General features: G+C 38.3%; 2 long non-coding RNA genes across 2 annotated transcripts; both read right to left on the minus strand.

Moving 5' to 3' along the window:
* Window positions 1-1,569: 1,569 nt before the first annotated feature.
* LOC122649894 lies at window positions 1,570-3,975 on the minus strand. The gene is made up of 5 exons (XR_006331338.1): window positions 3,881-3,975; window positions 3,117-3,270; window positions 1,989-2,046; window positions 1,823-1,879; window positions 1,570-1,739 (listed from the first exon to the last, which is right to left on the minus strand). It is a non-coding gene; the product is annotated as an uncharacterized LOC122649894 (long non-coding RNA).
* Window positions 3,976-17,909: 13,934 nt separating this feature from the next.
* On the minus strand, window positions 17,910-19,665 carry LOC122649895. Its single transcript, XR_006331339.1, has 4 exons — window positions 19,479-19,665; window positions 18,354-18,411; window positions 18,195-18,251; window positions 17,910-18,114 (listed from the first exon to the last, which is right to left on the minus strand). It is a non-coding gene; the product is annotated as an uncharacterized LOC122649895 (long non-coding RNA).
* Between the last annotated feature and the right edge of the window lie 4,088 nt (window positions 19,666-23,753).

Consider the following 23,753-nt stretch of genomic DNA (forward strand, 5'->3'; position numbering starts at 1 on the left):
TATTTACAGCTAGGTACTTACCAAACGGCTTCTCATTCCATACTCTATTATATCTGATGGTTACCAAACGGTTTTCATTTTTTGTTCGAAAATTATTTTCATTAATGATTTTTTTTAAATAGCCTATAGAAAAAAATAAAAATGATACCAAAAAGAGCCTAAGCCTAATCCCGTATGCCTACCTTTTACCCATATTTTAGGCCCATTAAAGTGGCTTATTACAATGAAAACACATGGGATCGAAGTCCCAACACATACATAACCCAATCTACAGCTTATTTCAAATAAAATAAACCCTTTAGGTGACTTGTATGCATCACAAATCTCTAAAGGATGGCTCCACGACAATGAGTTAAAGTTGTCCTTCCCAGTTCCCACATCACGGATCAGGAGCATCAGCCACATTTTTTTCACCCTAGTTGTCAAACAGTTTGTAGGTTAATTAGAGAAACAATTAAGGTTTGCAAAGAGGATGCAGCCATGCAGGTGAAATAGGTTCAAGTATACTAACATGGAAGCTGAGTGGTATTGAATCTTTGCTCTTAGGTTTCCTTCATGACAAGAGTTCAGGGTATTAAGATGTCCTTGTTTTCCCATCCAGTTGTTTATTTGATCATCAAAGAAACCTAACTTTTCAGTCGGTGGACTATCTGCTGTTGCTAAATTTCATATATGAGATATCATTGTTTCACAAAATAGCTAGAGTTCTCTATTTGAAATGGCTACGTTGTCATTTACCAGGGGATCCTTTTACTACTAAATAACTGTCCCATTAGGAGCATCATGCTTATCTAGGCCCATATATTTCACTGAATTATAAGCCTTTTTTCTTGTCTCACAACTTCAACCTGAGCCTGTTTTGGCCATTTCTTAGTTCTTATAGAGCTTTCATTTGCACTGTATAACTTCTCACAAGTGCTGTCCCCAGTCTCTACTGAAACAGGCAAACCATCTCAGTTAACTTTCCCACATCTTGTGTCATAATCAATCTTCTCCACACTTTCCAATCAATCTCCTCTGAAGTCCAAACTAATAACCATTACCATGAAGCAAAAAGAATCAAGGAGACGATAGTGGAAAGAACTAAGCAAAAGAATTGGTTGCATCTCTCCCCCTTTAGTTCAATTTGGGTGGCTTCTAACAAGTAACAAGCCTCCCCCCTCTTAAAAAAAAAACTCTCCGCAAGTTGACATTCTCCTTCCTTTCTTTTCTTATTGGAGCGGGTTCTCAACTTCAATAGTGGGAGTCCCTAATGTTTGGCATACCTTTGGATTTTTTTTGTTAGAGGACAATACTATTCAACATAATTCAACTAGCACAACAGCCAGGACAAAAGTATTCCATTGCAAGCACGCAAAGCAGCTCGAAGACCACACAAGCAGTATTTCAATTTTTCAACAACAATTACATACCAATGACAGTATAAATTGACCCCAAACCCTCTTCCCCCCCCCCCTCTTAAAAAAACACCTTGCTAGTAGAAGAGACTTACTCTAAAGATTGCAGCAGCCTTGGAAAGCAGCAATCGATGGCCCGGAAAGTCGTATTTCCTGCTTACGAGTTGCCAAATGCACATTATCTTCAGTTGCATCAACAAGGCCTTTCTCTATGAGCTTCCTCTTTATCACACCTGAAACTGAACATGGAATCATCTCTGCTCCACGGAGAATTAAGTTCTATAAAGCGCAATGGATCCTATTGCAGCCCTCACAGCAAAACCGCTTGCCCTTGGAAATTTCCTGTTACAAAGAACATAATAAGCATTAAAATATTCAATTGCACACATACGCTAGTGAAGATGGTAGAAAGCTTCCATACTTACTTTCAAATCACAGAGTCCACATTCCCTCAAACACCCAACATGGAACTCTTTCTCACACTAAGAATGCACAAAAAAAAAAAAAAAGAGTAGGATGAGAATCCCAGAAAAAAAAAAAAGAGGGGGGGGGGTACAATCACATGACCAAACAAGGAAAATAGATACATACTTGGTCACAGAGCAAAACTGTTCGCTCATCAAATGTTTTGTCAACGAAGTCATAGGCCCTAAACGAAATATGTCGCAGAGAAGAAAATCACTTTGTAGATATACAAGTACGTAGAAGAGAATATTCATTCTAATAATAAAGTTGGACCTTAAAAGAATCACTAAACTAATTTATACTGAAAATAGAAATATTAGCTGCATATGAAGGTTGAATAAACTTTCTCCTACAATATACAAATAAGCTAGAAATTCCAACAATGGCCATGTCAGGATCACAGGCCTCATCCATGTAACCAAGGTTAATTAACCAAACCCTGTTATATATCATAACATATAAACTCTGAACATTGGAAAGTATTTCAAAACAAAATTAGATCAGAACGTTGGACATAACTTCTCAAGTGCAAGCCTTTATATGGCTTGAACTCATGCCCAAACACACTTGAAGGCTAGTCCAAAACTCCACTTGAACTCATAAACATTATCCAACTGGTTGGAATGCTAAAACCATATTATAATTAATTCTTCCTGTTCTATCATAATTCCAAGATAACTGATGGAAACACCCTCACATGGGCTGCTCTGTCTGATAAGATTGGAAACATGCTCATGTGACCACATTGAGCTCCTTCCTGGTTTTCAAAACCTTGGTCTCGGTAAATATTCATTTACCTTCCCTAAATCCATGAGAATGAAAGAGAACAACTTGATGAACTCAAGAACCCATGCTACTACAACTCCTATATGGTAAAAGGTCCAATTGGATATATAACAGTTGTCTGAATAGCCAAAAGAATCTTTCTCTATATACAATTATACATTTAACCACTGCATACAATAATCAAGACCAACCAATAAGGGTCATTTTAACCTAGCAGGACTTCTCCTATCCAATAATGCTCTACTGTTTCGGGATCATAAAAAGACTATGGGTTCAAAAAGAGGAAAAGAAAAATAATCTCCAAGGGGTTGCCAGGACCATTGAATTGACTGATTAAGACATCTTCTTGCCTAAAAGATTTCTAGGAAGGACCACATCACCTGAAGGTCAAACCCATTAAAATAAAAAAATTTCTATGTCAGAGTACCAATACTGTACCATTTATATTAGATAGAGATGGCAGCCTACCTGCAAACAGCACAACCACCTATTTGGATTGCTGGTTCTCTGACAACTCTTGTCAACCTTATCGTAGTAGGTGCATTTCTGCCAGAGCCAAATTTATCTTTGCATTATGGACAATGCCAATCACCTTCTGGGATGTTCTGTAATTCCAAACAAGCTGTATAAACACAGAAAATGCATGAGATAACCAAGAAGACCCCCCCCCCCAAAAAAAAAAGAGAGACATTAAGTAAGCACAATATATAGCCAGTAAATCAGACAGCACACTAGATGGCATCATCTTGGGAAACAAATGACTGTAAAGGTACTCTGGTAGCTAACTACCCTTATAAAAGACATAAGTCTAAGATTCTTGCATAACCTGCAATCACCTTCCTACTGCACAATAAGACCCTGGTATGTGCAACTTATTCACATTTTACCAGACTTATCAAGGCGTTGCCATGGCATCCAGGCTCCTTGGTCGCCATGGCGGTGTCGCCTTGAATTTTGACCCTCTAAAACGCCATGGTCGCCTTCCGCCTTGATAACTATGCATTTTACCACTTCTCTTTTCCTTAGAACATCTATTCACCATAATTGATTTGAGATAGTCATAAAAATGGAACTTAGCCATGAAAATGGAACTCTTTTCCAGCCCCCTTATCATTTGAACCACTACATAACAGAATTTTTCAAAGAACAGGATACCTAAAGGGCACTAAATGGAGATGAAAGCAATATGAAATGCCTGAAAAGAACATATATGATTCATGTGGAATACATACCTGCATGAAATGCTCATGGACATCCATCACAAAGGATCAAATCTCCTCCTCCTCCACAAACTGTACAAATATCATCATTGTCACTAGCAGTGAGACTACCATTTTGACAATGAAATTGATAGATCATGAAGCGACAGTCCATTTGATGTACAGATGTGACGGTATCTGTAAGTACACCAAAAAATTAATTAGAAATCCATGTTAACCAACTATGATTGATTAAAAAGTACATCAGAGGCACAGTTGACGCCTAGCTACCCATCCAGCATGAGCTTCAAATTGTGAGGGGCTAATCTGTTCATCCAAGAAAAAGAATACTGTAAAGTCCTTAAAGAAAACAATAATTGATTTTATTCTGTGTAATGACTTTATTTGGACTGTGGCTCCTGGTCTTGATACTTGTGTTAGGAGGAAGATCATAAATCTCAGACCTCAAGCTCTTGGAGTTGCTATCTCTAAGATTGATAATGGTGCCTCCACAAGTCCCTGGCTTGACCATTGGCACCCTTTTAGTGTGCTCCTTCCCTTAGTCAGTGACAGAACCATCTACAATTTGGGAGGCTCCACAAGCAATCCTTTGGTTGCGAACATTCTTCTCCTTGATGGTTGGGCTCCTCTCCCTTCCCCCCAGTTGGCCACTGTTTGGGATGCCTTGCCTTCCATCCCACAAAGAACTAAAGGTTCAGGTGATACTGTTTTTTGGTCTCCTTCCTCTGATTGGAGATCAAGGATCCATGCGTTCGACCCTATATAGTTGGACATTGTTGTTGTGATGTTGTTTTTGTATTCACACCTCTTCGAGACCTAGAGCAGACTTGTTGGGCAGTTAAGAAGTGGTATGAAGCTAAGACGGGTCGATGCCCTAGAGTTTGTGTCGATGTTGTTTGTCCCCCCCCCTGCTTTAATGTTTTCTATCGACACCCTTTTAGTTGTGTCCATGTTGTCCCCTCCCCACCCCCCTCTTTTATTTCCTTATTTTTAATCTATTGCATCTTATAGGATTCATGTATCCAACCTCATTAAGTTGGGATAAGGCTTGGATTTTGATGTTGTTGTTTGTCTCCTTCCTCTACGGGTTTGTTTAGTTCTAAGTCAGTTTAGGATCTCATCAGAACTCATGCCCCAATCGCTCCTTGCTGCATGTTGGTTTGGTTCAAGGGCCACAACCCTCGTCATAGCTTCCCTACCTGGCCTCTCTAATTGCCTTCCAACGTAGTCTATTCTCATTCACCAACCGTACAAAAGTATACCCTTTTGCCTGAAGAGGGGAGCTTTATCAACAAGCCCCTTTGCAAATGATGCAAGGCTAGCAGAGTGAGCTTCAACTTCATCATCATCATAAGTGAAGTCATTCTCGTCAGGTGGGTAAGCTTCAAAACCTTCACCATCAGAATCATCCTTCTCTATTGGTTGTTTCTCTACTATATTTATGGGGCGAGTTCTATTGGGACATTTATTGTCAAAATGACCCTTTTTCGCCACAATTACGGCACACAATGTTCTTCAACCAATCATTGTCTTTGTTAGATTCCAGCTTCTTCCGTCCACTCTATGGGATTTAAGCTTCTTTTCTTCGATCCATGGTGGGCATAGTTGTCACGGCGTCACGGCGATCCAAGTCGGTGGAGGGGTGTCTGATCGATATATCGACACATCGCCTGCCATGGCATTGCCATGGCGATCATGTCAACCATGGCAGAATTGTAATTAAATCTAAAGTTGAACGGCAAACTAGTAGATAAATCAAGATTTATAAGAGCAATGGCAGAATTGTAATCAATCTGAAGTTTTAAAGGAGTAATGGCAGAATTGTAATTAATCTGAAGTTTTAAAGAAGGAGTGGCAGAACTGTAATTAATGGAAATCAATTTAATAAAGAAAATAAACCAAGAAGTGGGATAGCACGTTTGATGGGTAAAGGGTATACTTGAAACAAAATGGAAAATAATAGATGGTGGGAATAAAAGTAAAAGAAAAGGGAAATGTTGGGAACTAAGGAAAATGGGTTTAATAGATGAGAAATCGAGAAACAAAAAACAAAGGATTTCAGTCTTCTTCAACCTCACGACTCAGCCAAAGAAGGAACCATAACCCAGTGGCAGAATGGAAGTTATTTCGAAGGTGGGCCTTCCTCGTAAGAACCTAGTCAATAAGAAGCTTCAGGCAAGAGTCGCCACAACCTGTTCTCTCAAGGGCACCAAGAATCTAATTGAAAAAACTTGCAACCAAGAGATTGATGGAGATTTAGGGAAACAGACGCCATGGCGTAGGTCGATATGGCCATTTCTCCAACACCAGGGCCCTATGGCAACGCCATGACAACTATGGTAGTGGGAATTTATACGCTGAAGGAATCTTGAGCATATTCTTCAGCTAACTATACTTTTCTTCAGTTGTCTTGGCATGAGCTGCAGCCAAATCAACGGACCTAAATTCAATGTTAGCCAACTCTAATCGAATCTTAGTATTTAACCCGCTAATATATCTCATAAACCGTTGTCGATCTGTCTCCTAAAGTCGGCACCTTGAAGATAATTTGTGGAACTCCGGAGTGTAGTATCCACATTCTTGTTGCCTTATTGAATATTGATCAATTCGTGAAACAATTTCGTCTCATAATTAGGAGGAAAAAATTTCTCGGTCAGAATCTGTTTCACAACCTCCCAATTGGTAACTGATCCAAGTCGCCTGATAAGCCTCGAGTGTAATACATCATCCCACCATGAACATGCATACCCAATAAATTTGGTGAGGATAAGTTCACACTTTTTCTCGTCCGGAAAGGATTTATAAGCAAAGGTCCTTTCAACCTTGGTAAGCCAATCAAGAAATTCCTCTGGACCCTTTTCACCACTAAACTCTGGAACTTCAACTTTGATGCCATAGTCCCTATCAGAAAATTGTAGGGTGATGTCTTGGGGTATAACTGGATCAGGTTGCCTTAGAGGTGTACCTTCGGTCTGTAAGGTATGAAACTGAGGAGGTGGTGCTTCAACTAGCTTGTCAGGTCTCTTCATAAAAGCAAGAATCTCTTCCATAAATTTGTCAAGTTTAGCTTCATTCCTCTCAAACCTGCCCTCACTCTTTTGTTGATTCACAAGCAATTTTAGATACAACTAGCGCCACTCGGCGTTGGTGACATGACCACCTGTCATGGTTAGTAACTGCCAGAAATTCGTCTCTGATACCAATTTAATGCAGACCCAGGTTGGAATAACCCCTATTGGGTTGCTTAAGGGGCCACCCAAGAAAAGCACTCAAATCCAAAGTTGAATGGCAAACTAGTAAATAAATCAAGATTTATAAAGATTAATGGCAGAATTGTAATTAATCAGAAGTTATAAAGGAGGAAGAGCAGAACTGAAATTAATGGAAACAAAGTGAGTGGATGCAACGTAATAGAACAAGGGGGAAACTTGGAAATAAAACAAAATAAGGACCAAAAGAGATTATGGTAAAAAGGGAGGGGTATTAAGGGAAATTAAAATACAATAAGAGGGTAATATAATAGAGGAACCTAATTAGATCGTGCATGAAGGGGACTCATCTTCAACCTTTGGCAAACAGAACCAGGCGGAGCAGGGCTTCATGATTCTTGTGAGTTCTCGCTCAACTGGAGGTCTTTCGTTCTGAAAATTTGAGAATAGCAACCACACCCCAAGGCCTCTCAATAGCACCAGCAACCAGTGGGAATAAAGTAGCAGCAGAGGGACCAAAGACACCTGAAACCAGATCTGGCAGTAAAACAGGGAAGCAGGTCCTTACTTCGACTTGATCTTCAAACAGAGGTTGATTTGAGTGATGAAACCCCTGGATTAGGATCGCCTATGTGGGTACTGCCCTCAATTAGGATCTCAGACCAAAACCAGAGAACCGCAAGGAGTTTGATCACTCCTTTCTCAGTACAGTAATGCAAACAGCAGATGGGTAAAAGAAGAGGAAGAAGAAGAAAGAATTAGACGTGGGAGGAGATGCACGCACAGCTCACGGCAGCCATCAAACTAAACCACATAATATTTCATTATCCAAAACTGAATCCCATCGTGGGTTACATTCTATTTTATAGTATTAAGCAAAAGAAATCCTAATCCTACTTTAAATCTGAAATCAGAACTAAACTCTAACTTAATACGAAACAAAATTGCAACTCTAATTGGACTGTAAAACTAGAACAATTTTGACTCAAACACTACTTGTATCCACGACTGAAATTAAGCTTAAAAAATTTAATTCCAAAATTTTCCAACGCCCAACTGCATCACAGTTAAGGGGGAGATAATGATCGGATCATGTCGGGCCCACGGCCAGCTAGCTTGGAGATAATTGCAAGATCTTGTGGGCCCCATGGCCACATACTTTTAATGACCAATGCAATTGAGTGGAAGGCTGTTAGATAGATTAGTCTTTGTTTCTAATTAGGATATTAATCGGTTATTTAATGTAATTAGAGTTAGAGATAATTTATGATTTTTTTTATTGCAATAAAGATTAAGGAGGAGGTATCTACCCAGAATAGGTGGGCCCATGACAGCTTGCGTGGAGTACTTTGAATCCAAGAAGGTTGCTGCCGTGTGTGGAGCTTTAGAAGATTATTATTTTAGTTATTTTCTAGATTAGGAATAGGATTTGTCAAAAAAAAAAAAAAGATTAGGACTAGAAGTTCTATTGGGATTTTTGTTTTGAGATATTTATAGAAGAACCTAGGATGTCATCGGTTGAATTTATAAATAAAGGAATACACTGATAACCAGCCTAGTCGAGTTTGAGAAAAAAGAACGGATTTGGTTAAAATCAATAATGGCCGTAAGATACAATTGAGAAGGGTATCCTATGTTCTATTTTTTTCCCTTTTTTTTAATTTCAATTGATTTCATTGTGTGATCAGCTACAAAGTTCTGCAAACGATTAAGGAATATCTGGTACAAGTTCATCAATTGTTGCCCAGTTTTTTAAGACCAAACCAGCAATAAATCTTGTTCAAGAAGTTCCTGACTGGCTAGGTCCTTCGTGATCCATTCTATATAACCGAGGTTTCTAAAACCAATACCAATACAGATCTGCAAATACGGCAGATCCACATCATCCAATACCTAAAACCATTAATGAGACTCAAAAAGTGATTTTTTTTTTTTGGGGGGGGGGGTTATGTTTAGAATTTATTAGATATAAAAAATCTTGCACCTTGTATTGGGCTGTTTTTTCTTTTGAGCCATAAATGCATTACTGCTTTCTTCTTCAGGGGATATAGAATGTCATCTCAATATTCACACACACAAAGAGAGAATATATAAGTTCTAATTGAAGAATCATTAATCGCATGAAAAGAAATAGACAAACCTTAAAATCCCCTGGTAAATCATTGATCCGATTTGTGCGTACATCCTCTATATCATTGATTAACTGAGATGGAAAGATGATTATCATTTACATGCATGACACTATTTAATGACTAGATTGAGCAATGGATTAGGATGGGTTAAATAAGAGCAGCCAATACCTTGAAATTATAATGCAAGAGAGGAGACTGTTCCATAGGTATTTGGATATAATTATCTGGAAGACAACAATTATAAGCTAACCTATAAAAATTAGAGAGAAAAAAAACAATTATAGGGTAACACATTCTAAAAAATAAGATCTGAATGTGAATCTTCCATCGTATACTTGTTGCCAGACTAAAAGCCCCAAAAGAATGGAGCCACAAGAGAGCTTCCCCGTGGTAAAGCAAAGATACTAGGGGCCGCCATAGTAGATGGAGATTGGAGACCCTCCCTCACCCCCAAACCTCTTTATATCAGCTAGGGTAGACGGAGGCACTCCCCTGCCTCAAAACAACTTTTTAATAGACTAAAAACAAAGGTTAGAGACTAGTTAGTTAAAACGGGAACGACAAAAAATCTGTGTTCGGTACGGGCATGTTCTAAACTGATCAGAATGTGAACGAGGACAGTCAGACTTTTCGAGAACAGTAAAAACAAATGAAAACAGATGGCATGAGTCTTAAACGGTTAAATTTGAACAATACGGGACCAAAAAAAGGCATTATACATGCATAAATTGGGATACAATTACCTAATTTCCTGCATCCACATTTTAAAACAACTATAACAGCCAAAATAAATGCAGATGGAATCCAAATTCACAACCAATTATATCATCAAATATTATCCAAAGTACATCATCCCGAGATCGATAAAAGATCCAAAACACATCATCCAAAGATTAAATATCATCCAAATTCAACCAAAAAGCATCAAAATTTCATCATCCAATGTCATTTAAATATACAGCACTTGAAAAGCCATGGAACAACAATGCAGAACTCTTTTTTCAGTCCATGGGACAACAATGCAAACGAGGAAGATAGTCCCACAGACAGCAATTAATACAAGAAACACATTTTCATTTTGCATCATCCATGAGAACCACAGAAACCATAGTACAGAAAAGGCCTGCAGGTCTCGGTAGTCCCAAAATCCAATGAACCTTAGTACACAAAGAACGAAGCACACCTACAGAATTTCAATGAAAGTCTAATGTTACCATCATAAAGTTGTAGAAATGGAGATAGGATTGTTTTGGATTTTCAGTTTAGAATTTTCATAGGTTTTGGTTATGTGCAAGAAGTGGGAAAAGGGCAAAGCTTGTAAATCGGCCAAAGCGAGAAACATTCAGCATATTGGATGAGTAGGACCAAGCTAAAAAGGATGGGTATGATGAACATGGCAGCAGTTTACACTGATGTTTTGATGGTTCTAAGAAAATTTGCAGTCTATAGATGACGATCTGGATATATAGACAACAGACCCGCAGGTAACTGTAGCGGCGTAGCCCACGAGCAGAGAGGGAGAGAGGGCTTAAAGAATCTAACCTATTTATCCAAGGTACCAGCAGGTCGAAGGAATCCCAGACCTGGAAGTTGCACGCCGATCGCTGATGTTCGAAGGAATCCCGGAACTGGAAGAAGCTGCGTAGCTGATGGTCTGGCCCTTGCACCGGCCGGCGCTCTCTGGAGTCAGGCAGCAGGCGAGCACAAGCACAGCCGCCGCTTGTACAATGCTTGTGTGGGAGGAGGAAAAGGGTGAGAAGAAAATGTGAAACGAGGAAGAAGAATGTTAGGGTTTTGTAGGAAGAAAGGAAAATTACAAATATTGTCCTTTACACATAAAGCTAATCTTCACCATTCCAGCTTTATTTGAATCTCTTTTTTTTTTTTTTTTTTGGGGGAAAGCTTTATTGAGAAAAACTTGGTTAGAGTTTAATATCAAATTTTTATCGTATGCGGTTTCTGGTGTAGTTCCCTAGTGCCTCTCTCAAGAGGAGGGTGGATCCTACCCGGGTAGAGTGTTCCGTCAGGTGCCCTGGATGGATCCCACCCCCTCTTGTGAGAGGCACTAGGAAATCGCACTAGTTAAGGAACCGTAGATGATAACGATTCGTTTAATATCCTATATGCTCGAAAATATTTTCCATGACTAGTTCTCATGATCATTTGTCAATCATTCCACCATATTACAGACATCGACAGTTGCGACATCTAGATCTTTAGCTCTTTGTAGTCTACAGTAGATGGCTCTTGCCTCAAACTCTTGTGCAATCCTTACAATACTGAATTCTATTATTGCAGTACTAAATTATTTATCCGATACACAGATGGCTGCCCAACCAACCACTTTAGTCTCATTGAAAAAACTTCCATCACATACAATTATGAATAAATCAGGTTCGAAAAAAGTGTAAAAAACGAAGGGATGTTTTGCAGTACATTGAAATGTAGTCTCCCAAAGCTCCAGGTCATTGAGCCATTTATTAAATTGTGTCAAGATTATTTTTGACTTGGGTCTAGAGGGTGAAATAGCACATTGGTTCCTGACATTCCAAAAAAACATAACAGAAGAGTGCCAAGATGGAGAGGACATTAACTTTATCTCTCTTGGACCAATCTAAAGACATGAAAAAAATTAGTAAAACAAATTTTAGTAAAAAGGCACGAAAAAATAACATGTCAGATGGTTTCTTTGTGCTCACCGCAAAAAGCCACAAGAATCATCAATTGAAAGAAAACACAATTTATCTTTAGTGAGCAAGCCTTCATACAAAAGTTTTCACAAAAATAGGAATTTTAGATGACCTTTTGAAGCCTAGAAGTTTCCAAAGAAATATAAAACCATGGGGTTCGTCACTATCAGTGGTATCATTGTATAAGGAAGAATGGAAAATCAAAAAGTGTGTAACAATTTTGATGGTACGGCTGTGTCTGGGTATAGGTACACGCCGCACTGCGTGATCAGGTGGCATTCTTTCTCCCATTTTTTAATTCAAATTTCCTACATGTTGAGAGAAAATTTCCACTGTCGTCCAATTAATAATTCAAAAAGATAGATACAAGGGGAAGGTAAACCCCCCCCCCCAAGCAGAATGTATACCGATAATCACTTTGGCAGCCAAGGGTATACCGATAACTACTTTGGCAGCCAAGGGTCGATCTAGATATTGACTAAGGAGCCAATACCAATTTTCCTCAGAAAAGGAGAAATGTGATAAAACTCATTCCAAAGCCATGAATCTCTCTTAGTAGTAACTCAAGAAATCCCCTGACGGGAAATATCAAGCTCGAAAGATTCTAGCACAAAGAGTAAAGGGATTTGTAAGTAGTCACAATCCAAATGGAGTAAGAACTTTCATTTTGAACCCTATGTAGGCAAAATAGCAATCCTTCCATGGATAAAGGCTTACAACACTCTTTCCATAGTATTAAAGTCAATTTTTTTCTTGTTCATGTATTCATCACGCCAGAATTTAGCATTAATGGTTTCCAATTTATGACAAATAGTTTTAGGGAGAAGGAAACAAGACATGAGATAAGTGTTGATAGAGCTCAAAACATATTTAATAAAGATGGACCAATGAGCTTGGGAGTGCAAAGGTACTTTCCAATTTGCAAGCTTAGATTGGACACTATTAAAACCATAAAGAGAAAAATCCACTTTTGCTCCTACCACCTAATAAACGAGATCCTAAATAAAAGGAGGAAGATGACATTTCCTTCATATCTAATTAATTACAAATTTGGGTTCTGAGTTTAGGGGGGTAAAAAACACCTCGCTCTTATAAATGTTAATATCTTGACCGAGAAATCATGAAAAAGGTTTAAAATTTCCTAAATGATCATTACATCATAGCCCGACAAAAAATAAAGGTGCATCCTTAAGAAAATGCCGAGATGGTTCAGAAAAATTGAAGGCCAAACCTTTAAGTTTGATGGAGTAAGTTACAGAAGAAATAAGATAACTTATTAGGTCACACCAATGGCTAGAGAAACCAACAAATTCCAAAAAACCGCAATTATAATCTCATTCAAGCCAATCATAGGCTTTTGACTTGTCTAGTTTAACAACAATCCAATATTGTTTACCTGACGCATGTTATGAATGATCTCATGAGCAATAATGATGTTATCCGAAATTTGCTTACCTTTAGTGAAGGTTGTCTGAAAAGGGGAAATAATATCGGAGATAACTTTTTGAAATCTATTAGCAATTAATTTTGCTACAATTTTATAAGCTATTGTGCAGAGGCTAATAGGTAAAAAATTCTGGGCAACTCCCAACTCAGCTATAATATGGTTATTTCTGCTACATCCAATTTGTTTTAAGTAAATTTCGGGTCCTCTGTTTTGGGCTCTGGTATAAGCACGAATGAGAACTGTTGGATATCCTTATCATAGGCCTTTTGGCCTGAGATTTGGAGCAGAGGAAGCCCCTTCAAAGGTGACCTAAAGCTTAGAATCTTAGGCCCTAACATCACCCCTAATGTAAGATTGAACTCTACAACAGATCTGACTCCTACCGCCAGATACAACTTGCAGAATTGCTATCTTCCTTACATTCACAATCCCTACGACACTCATCCCAACCAGGTCCCTCAATTTTCTATTATTTGCCTAATGCTGAAGAAAATATTCCCCCCCCCCCCCCAAAAAAAAAAAGCCTCATTGGTCTTCTTACTTCATGGTGGTTTTGCTCCTTACCTTACATGCAGGAGGAAGCAGGTATGGGAACCACATAATCCTCAGTACCAATATCCTCTTCCCCCACCCCCCCCCCCCTCCCCACCCCCTCCCCCAATATCCTCATTTTTTCTTATTCTTCATCATCAGCACCTTTCATCTTTCACCCAAAGATCATGTTATGTCTGGATTTGCCTTCGTAAAAGTACAGGAAACAAAGAAAGAAAATTCAAAGAAGAATTTCTGTATGAAATCGGTTCTAGTTCTTTACATTCTCCTCAAGGTCCAACAGACAGCAACACCTAGAACCTGTTCAGAAGCTTTGCAGAGAAGGCTGTCACTGTATTTACAAGGGAGGGACTTTGTCAAGGATCGCGGTCCCTGCACCCAGACACAGGATGGGGCAAAATGACTACCACAACCTATGAAAGGTTAATATCCCGCCCATGCTGATACTTCAGTGCGCACTCCTATTGGCCCCCACATTGGCGCAGGGACCATGATCCCGGACAGAAAACCTCCGCTCAATTACAAATTACACATCTTTGGGTCAACAGTCAAAACAGTTGTCTTCATTAATCAAACAAGAACAAAAATAGGGGACAAAGGAAGAGCAACTGAACACTGATATGACAACAATGGAGAATATGTTGTGGCTTAAAACAGAACATAAAACAACTTCTCAACAGAATACGGACACAACAGGAAAAGGTCTAAGATTCATGTTTCTTTAATTGACTAAGGAAGAAATTTTTCGTTTTCTTTTTTTTTTTTTGGGTTGGGGGGGGGGGGGGGAGAATAGGCTTTACCCAATAGTGTCATGTTGAAGACTGATAGAGAAGCAGAGGAGCTGCATGGTCTATTACTTAACTTCTTGGTGTTGCAAAACAGAATGGGATCAATCTAGTGTTGTGTCAATACATGCATCCTAAATTTCCGACTTACACAAATGAACGGTATTCTAAGAGCTTCCTCTAGCCAAGAGTTGTGTAAATAGAATTATTTGGGCTTGCAAACTTGCCATATCGTCCTTCCACTGTTGCTCTTGCTCTACCAACTTTTTCTCCCACTTACTACTTTGTTCAGCAAAGTCTTCCCGCACCTCCTCTGGCATCCTCTGTTCATGCTTTTTCTGTTGTTTTTTGCCCTCAACACTAGCTTTTGTAAGCGAAACTTGCTTTAGGCTTCCGCCTAGCCCTAACAGTGCGCTCGGCTGTGACCCTCGTTACCCAACACTTTGGTTAAGATGTCGTCGACGGTATCGCTATCTTTTCTCAATTCTGGTGACACCTGAGACATCTCCTTCTCAAGCAGTACCTAAACTCAATGTAAACCAAATTACCAAACATACAAGTTTTTACTGCAGTGATAACCAATACATTGGACATAAATAATTACCATGTAGCAGCTAGAAGTGTTGCATCAAAACCAGAATTCACAAGTACCCTATATCATTATCTAAAGTACATACTTGCTCAAAAAACGTACCTCATCGTCGTAGATCTGAGCAAAAAGCTTCCTTCCAGCATTATGACTCATAGTCTGAGCTTTTCTGTTATAATTTCCACACTAATATCCTACAATATTTGAAAACATCATTAAAATATGTTGGGTCAAAAGTACACAACTTATCAATGCATCTTAGGAAAAAAAATTTACCTGTTTTTTCTCGGACTTCCAAATAGATGAGTTACACCCACTGTTCTGCAGGAACTTGATCATCACATGGGCTATGGCATCATCAAAATTGCCATATTTCGCTAATGTTTGGTTCTTCAATTCGAGTTTGTAGGCCCGCCACATTGTCCCTCTTTTTTTATGCCCTTATTTCTTAGAATCTTCCATTATTGCAAATTTTTCCTACAAGACAATGGAGAAATATTGTAGAAATAAAAAATATATATATATATATATATATATGTTCATAATGTGATTAAGAGATTGAATCTCTCGCTAGCCTATCAGCATACCAGAAGTTTGAACCACCAACCCTCTTCATGATGTCTGGGCACATATCTTTAATCAAGGTAGTTGACTGGCAATTCTTTGGCAGACCAAACTAATGTGCCCAAGTACATAGCGAATTCAGCACAGTTAATGCCAACAAATTGGTTACGGTCATTTGGTCTCACTGGCCTCTTTTCTCCGGGCTTCATGGCAAGTGTTTTGAGGGCCCTTGAATCTTGAATATCATACCCTCTTTTCGGCCCAGAGTCTACAGTTAATGGTCAAACCAAATTAGTCATTAGTGTAGTGTCAATTTATGAAACCAATGATAATATCTTTTCAAAAATTAAAGATAAATGGTAATACATAATGAGATCCCTGGCATACTGGTACGATTAGAATTAGAGGTTTTCATTCTCTAAACTTGCATTGCAACAAGATCCCAATGACAATAAGTATATTTATTTGGTAACTGTGAACTTAAAAATAAAAGTAATGTTTTGGACAATAAACTACTTACCAATAATAAGTATATATTGAGTAAACTTTTTTTTTAAAAAGCATCCATTATTTGTTTTGAGATATTTATAGAACCTAAGATGTAATCGGTTGAATTTATAAATAAAGGAATAGGCTGATAACCAGCCAAGTTGAGTTGAGAAAAAAGAATACAACAACAACGACAAACTCAGCCTTATTCCAACTTAATGAGGTCGATTACATGGATCCAAAAAAAAAAAGGATAATGGACGCTGATAAAAGAAAGGTGACAATGAAAAGAAAAAATGAACATAATGGTTGTGAGATACAATTGAGAAAAAAGAATGAATTTGGTTAAAATCAATAATGGGTGAGAGGCCCAAGGGAGAAAGTGAGAGACTCAATCCTGTTTATCCTTCTATCCTATCTTCTATTTTTCCCCTTCTTTTTTTTAATTTCAATTGATTTCATTGTGTGATCTGCTACAAGTTCTGCAAAACGATTAAGGAATATCTGCTACAAGTTCATCAATTATTGCCCAGTTTTTTAAGACAAAACCAGCATTAAACTTTGTTCAAGAAGATCCTGTCTGGCTAGGTTCATCGTGATCTCTCCGTTAAATATAACTATATGACTGAGGTTTCTAAATCCAATACCAATTCCTAAAACCATTAATAAGACTCAAAAAGTTTTTTTTTTTTTTTTTTGGGGGGGGGGGGGGGGAATTATGTTTGGAATTTATTAGATGTAAGAAATCTTGTACCTTGTATTGGACTGTTTTTTCTTTTGAGCCAAAAATGCATTACTCTTTTCTACTTCAGGGGTTATAGAATATCATCTCAATGTTCACACACACACAAAGAAAATATTTAAGTTCTAATTGAAAAATCATTAATTGCATGAAAAGAAGTAGACAAACCTTAAAATCCCCTGGTAAACCGTTGATCCGATTTGTGCACACATCCTCTATATCATTGATTAACTGAGATGGAAAGAAGATTATCACTTCCATGCATCACACTATTTAATGACTAGATTGAGCAATGAATTAAGATGGGTTAAATACAAACAGCCAATACCTTGAAAGTTGTAATTACAACGCAAGAGAGGAGATTGTTCCATAGGTAATTGGCCATAAATTATCTGCAAGACAACAATTATAGGGTTACCTATGAAAAAAAAAAATTATAGGGTAACACATTCTAAAAAATAAGATCTGAATATGAATCTTCCATCTTATACAGTTGTTGTCACCCCTCCATCCTTCCAAGGAGGATGCCAACACAATTGTTTTTAACCAATGGCACTCTAAATTGCCTTAAATGAAAAACCCAATGGTGGTTTCCACCTTTGCAACCTAAATTATAGGATAAAGGTAGAACCAGATGCTAATACATGAAACTCAAACCAGTTTCTGAGGATGAACTGTTGAGCATAAGCGTGGATATTCTACCTGCTTATGAGTTGCCAGTGCACAATATCTTCGGTTGCATCAACTAGGCCTTTCTCTATGAGCTTCCTATTTATCACACCTGAAACTGAACTTGGAATCATCTCTGCTCCACAGAGAATTAAGTTCTGTGAAGCGCAATCCGGAAAGTCGTCTTTCCCGCTTATGAGTTGCCAATGCACATTATCTTCGGTTGCATCAACTAGGCCTTTCTCTATGAGCTTCCTCTTTATCACACCTGAAACTGAACTTGGAATCATCTCTGCTCCACGGAGAATTAAGTTCTGTGGAAGCGCAATGGATCCTATTGCAGTCCTCACAGCAAAACCACTTGCCTTTGGGAATTTCCTACAAAGAACATGATAAGCATTAAAATTTTCAATTGCACACATACGCTAGTGAAGATGGTAGAAAGCTTCCATACTTACTTTCGAATCACACAGTCCACATTCCCTCAAACACACAACATGGAACTCTTTCTCACACTAAGAATGCCAAAAAAAAGAGTAAGATGAGAATCCCAGAAGAAAAAAAAAAGAGGGGGGGGGGTACAATCACATGACCAAACAAGGAAAATAGATACATACTTGGTCACAGAGCAAAACTGTTCACTCATCAAATGTTTTGTCAATGAAGTCATGGGCCCTAAAAGAAATATGTCAGAGAAGAAAATCACTTTGTAGACATACAAGTACGTAGAAGGGAATATTCATTCTAATAATAAAGTTGGACCTTAAGAGAATCACTAAACTAATCTATACTGAAAATAGAAATATTAGCTGCATATGAAGGTTGAACAAACTTTCTCCTAGAATATACAAATAAGTTAGAAATTCCAACAATGACCATGTCAAGATCACAGGCCTCATCCATGTAACCAAGGTTAATTAACCAATCCCTGTTATATATCATAAAATACAAACTCTGGACATTGGAAAGTATTTCAAAACAAAATTAGATCAGAACGTTGGACATAACTTCTCAAGTGCAAGCCTTTATATGGCTTGAACTCATGCCCAAACACACTTGAAGGCCAGTCCGAAACTCCACTTTAACTCATAAACATTATCCAACTGGTTGGAATGCTAAAACCAGATTATAATTAATTCTTCCTGTTCTATCATAATTCCAAGATATGGAAACACCCTCCCATGGGCTGCTCTGTCTGATAAGATTGGAAACATGCTCATGTGACCATGTTGAGCTCCTTCCTGGTTTTCAAAACCTTGGTCTCAGTAAAATATATTCATTTACCTTCTCTACATACACGAGAATGAAAGAGAACAACTTGATGAACTCAAGAGCCCATGCTACTACAACTCCTATATGGTAAAAGGTCCAATTGGATATATAACAGTTGTCCGAATAGCCAAAAGAATCTTTCTCGATATGCAATTATACATTTAACCACTGCCTACAATAATCAAGACCAACCAATAAGGGTCATTTTAACCTAGCAGGACTTCTCCTATCCAATAATGCTCTACTGTTTCTGGATCATAAAAAGACTATGGGTTCAAAAAGAGGAAAAGAAAAATAATCTCCAAGGGGTTGCCAGGTCCATTGGATTGACTGATTTAACACATCTTCTTGCCTAAAAGATTTCTAGGAAGGACCACATCACCTGAAAGTCAAACCCATTAAAATAGCAAACTTTGTATGTCAGAGTACCAATACTGTACCATTTATATTAGCTAGAGATGGCAACCTACCTGCAAACAGCACAACCACCTATTTGGATTGCTGGTGCCCCGACAACTCTTGTCAACCTAATCGTAATTGGCTTCATAGTGGTTGAAGAATCCCTAGTAGGTGCTTTTCTGCCAGAGCCAAATTTATCTTTGCAATATGGACAATGCCAATCACCTTCTGGGATGTTCTGTAATTCCAAACAAGTTGTATAAACACAGAAAATGCATGAGATAACCAAGAAGAAACACCCCCCCCCAAAAAAAAGAAAGAGAGACATCAAGTAAGCACAATATATTGCCAGTAAATCAGAGAGCACACCAGATGGCATCATCTTGGGGAAAAAATGACTGTAAAGGTACTCTGGGTAGCTAACTACCCTTATAAAGGACAGAAGTCTAAGATTCTTGCATAACCTGCAATCACCTTCCTACTGCACAACAAGACCCTGGTATGTGCAACTTATTCACATTTAGAATTTGGAATTCAACAACATCACACTCTATATCATACATATCGTGTATCAATGCTTTTAAAGCAACAAACCAAAAATGGTCTAAGGGGTTGACACATAAAACACTTGCTTTGTTTGATTTGGGAAGACAAATGGCTCATCAAGAACATTTTCGCCGGAATGCATCAAACGACTAAAGTTCACACGTGTAAACCCGAAGTCTTATTTGACAAACCCCTCTGTATCAAACCAATCACCTCAAAATAGCATTGTTCTCAGATTCCCAGAATATTCTAACTCAAGAACTTCCTTCAACACATAGAGTACATCTCCATCGATGGGCCGATTATCTGTTGAACCAGAATAGCTTGGCGTTATTGTCGTTACTAAGACCCCGTTGTTTTAAGAGCGTCGATTGGTATTATGATCCTTTGTGTGATACCTTATGCCATTATAAAAGTAACTGTTGTATTTTTATGCTTCCTAGTTTGGTAATTCAGCCAACCGTTTAATAATGTCAGGCACCACTTCCCCACTTTGGCATAGCCTATCCACCTATAAATTTCAAGCTTATTTGTTATTAAACTAACAATGGCTTACAATTCTGTATTAACATGACATCTGAACCTCTGGGAATTTTTATGCATGCACCGTATCCCTACTGCGTGCACGAAACAAATCCACTGCAGCTAGCTGACCTTTACAGGCTCAAGGGAAAATGAATCTAGTAATGGTAGGAATGCAATGAGAGAATAATTAACTGAATCCTAGCATCCAAAGGCAAGGGGCTAAAGGAAATAGAAGAACAGGTAAGAACGCATACCTATTTACACAATGATCGTTCTACACTGTCGATTGGAATTAGAACAACAAACAAGCGCAAGTGTGAAGCCCTAACACTCCAAACTCCCCCCCCCTCTTGAATTATTTTCTACCGCAATAGAAGGGTATATTGCGTCAGAGGTTTCAGTGAGAGAGAAAGAGAGGGATTGATCAGAGAAAGAGCTAAAAGAGAGATTGAGAGAGAGAGAGAGAAGTAGGATTTCAGTAGTTTCAGTGAAAGAGATTGAAAGAGATAAGAGCGAGAGCAGTAGGGTTTCAACAGAAGACAGAGGAATTGAGCACGCGAGAGGGAAAATAAGCGGGATTGCGAAAGGGTATTAGAAACTATATGGTTCCGGTTTCTAAACCGCCGTCTCTATTGATGCAGAATTGGTATTTCGATTGGGTTTCAAACTGAGTTCATACCTGGCCCATATTATGGGATTATTTAATTCCAATTCCCTAGCCTATATTCTGCCCAAGGATAGCTATCAGACAGCCTTATTTTGGGGGAGAATATAGCTATGGATCTTACTGAATTGAATGGCGATTAATTCCCCTCCAGCTTTATTTGGAGAAATATTTTCAAGAAGCCTAAGCTATGAGAGGGTGAGAGACTTAATCCTGTTTATCCTTCTATCATATCTTCTATTTTTTCTTTTTTCTATTTCAATCGAATTCACTGTGTGATCTGCTACAAGTTCTGCAAACGATTAAGGAATATCTGCTACAAGTACATCAAGTTCACATTATGTTTAGAATTTATTAGATGTAAGAAATCCAGTACCTACTGTTGGGCTGTGTTTTCTTTTGGGTTATAAATATTACTGCTTTTTGCTTCATGGGTAATAGAATGCCATCTCAATGTTCACACACACACACACACACAAAATATATAAGTTCTAATTTAAAAAACATTAATTGCATGAAAAGAAATAGACAAACCTTAAAATCCTCTGGTAAATCGTTGGTCCGATTTGTGCACACATCCTCGATATCATTGATTAACTGAGAATGGAAAGATAATTATCACTTCCATGCATCATACATTTAATGACTATATTGAGCAATGAATTAAGATGGGTTAAATAAGAACAGCCAATACCTTGAAAGTTGTAATTACAATGCAAGAGAGGAGATTGTTCCATAGGTATTTGGCCATAAATTATCTGCAAGACAACAATAATAGGGTTACCTATTAAAAAAAAATTATAGGATAACACATTCTAAAATATAAGATCTGAATATGAATCTTCCATGTTATACAATTGTTGCCACCTCTCCATCCTTCCAAGGAGTATACCAACACACAATTGTTTTTAATCAGTGGGCACTCTAAATTGCCTTAAATGAAAATACACCACGGTGGTTTCCACCTTTGCAACCTAAATTATAGGATAAAGGTAGAACCAGATGCTAAAACATGAAACTCAAACCAGTTTCTGAGGATGAACTATTGAGCATAAGCGTGGATTTTCTGCCCCTTTATTGGATTTCTTCTCCATGCAACCTTCTTTACTACAGGGAGTCGTTTCTTTCGGGTAATGGGATAGTTTAGGATCAATCCCACCTTGTGATCTTTAAGGTAGAAGAGAAACATGGATAAGAAATAACGCGAAAGAGGAAAAAGGAAAACCAAATCAGCTAATCACTGGAGCGCTCTAAATGACCCAGATAGATAAGTCCAACACGTTGGATTAAAGGGAAAAAGAGGTCATTCTAGTCCCACTCGCAAATAAGGCAATGCCTATTTCTTTTGCCTTGATTTATACGCATAAGATCCCCTAAAGAACTCCACCAGGCTAAATTTATTTAACAGCTAAGACTAACATGCTTTTTTTTTTTTTCATCCCCCAAAAAAATTAACATGCCATAGAAAGTAAGAGTAATTAGCAAAAGGAAAAGGTTGATCACTTGATCTAAAGTTACATGGAGCAAAGTAAGGCAGAAAAGGTGGGGGAGAATTAAATGAAGGAGATGGATTGCCAATGATCAATATAAATTTATCCATTTTACAATCCCAACCAAGATCTATTGAGTTTGCTTAGGTTAAAAATCAAGAAGGAGAGAGAGTATTTAAAGAAACAACAAAATTAAATTGAAGAATCACATCTTGATATTGCTAAAGCTTGGGGAGAGAGAAAGACTGAAGAAGAACCAGACTAAAAGCCTCAAAAGAATGGAGCCACAAGAGAGCTTCCCGGTGGTAAAGCAAAGATAATAGGGGTCTGTCACAATAGATGGAGAGTGGAGACCCTCCCTCACCCCAAATCTATTTATATCGGCTAGGGCAGATGGATCAGATTGAGAACGCGGACGGTCAAACTTTTCGAGAACAATAAAAATTTTTAAAAAAAATGAAAACGGATGGTACGAGTCTTAAACGGTTAAATTTGAACAATACGGGACAAAAATAAGGCAATATACATTCATAAATTGGGAGACAATTACCTAAATTACTGCATCCACATTTTAAAACAAATATAACAGCCAAAATAAATGCAGATGGTACCCATATTCCATTCCAAATTCACAACTTATTATATCATCCAAAATACATATCAATAAAAGATCCAAAAACACATCATCCAAAGATTCATGTCATCCAAATTATATCAATAAAAAGATCCAAAACACATCATCCAAAGATTCATGTCATCCAAAATATATCAATATTACATCAACCAATGTCCTTTAAAAATACAGCACTTGAAAATCCATGGAATAACAATGCAGAACTATTTTCCCAGTCCATGGAACAACAATGGAGAATGGGCCCGCAGGTCTCTGTAGAATGGGGAGAGATATTTAAGAATCTAACCTATTTCCCGAAAGTGGCTGCAGCTCGAAGGAGTCCCACACCTGGAAGTTGCAAGGCGGTCGCTGCTGCTCGAAAGAATCCTGGAACTGGAAGAAGCCGCGCCGCTGCTGCTCTGGCCCTTGCACCGGCAACCGCTCTCTGGAGTCTCGCAGCGGGCGAGCCCAAGCGCCACCGCCGCCACTGCTTGTAGAGTGGTAGTGT

Source organism: Telopea speciosissima, chromosome 2 (assembly GCF_018873765.1).
Source record: "Telopea speciosissima isolate NSW1024214 ecotype Mountain lineage chromosome 2, Tspe_v1, whole genome shotgun sequence".
Classification (NCBI taxonomy): domain Eukaryota; kingdom Viridiplantae; phylum Streptophyta; class Magnoliopsida; order Proteales; family Proteaceae; genus Telopea; species Telopea speciosissima.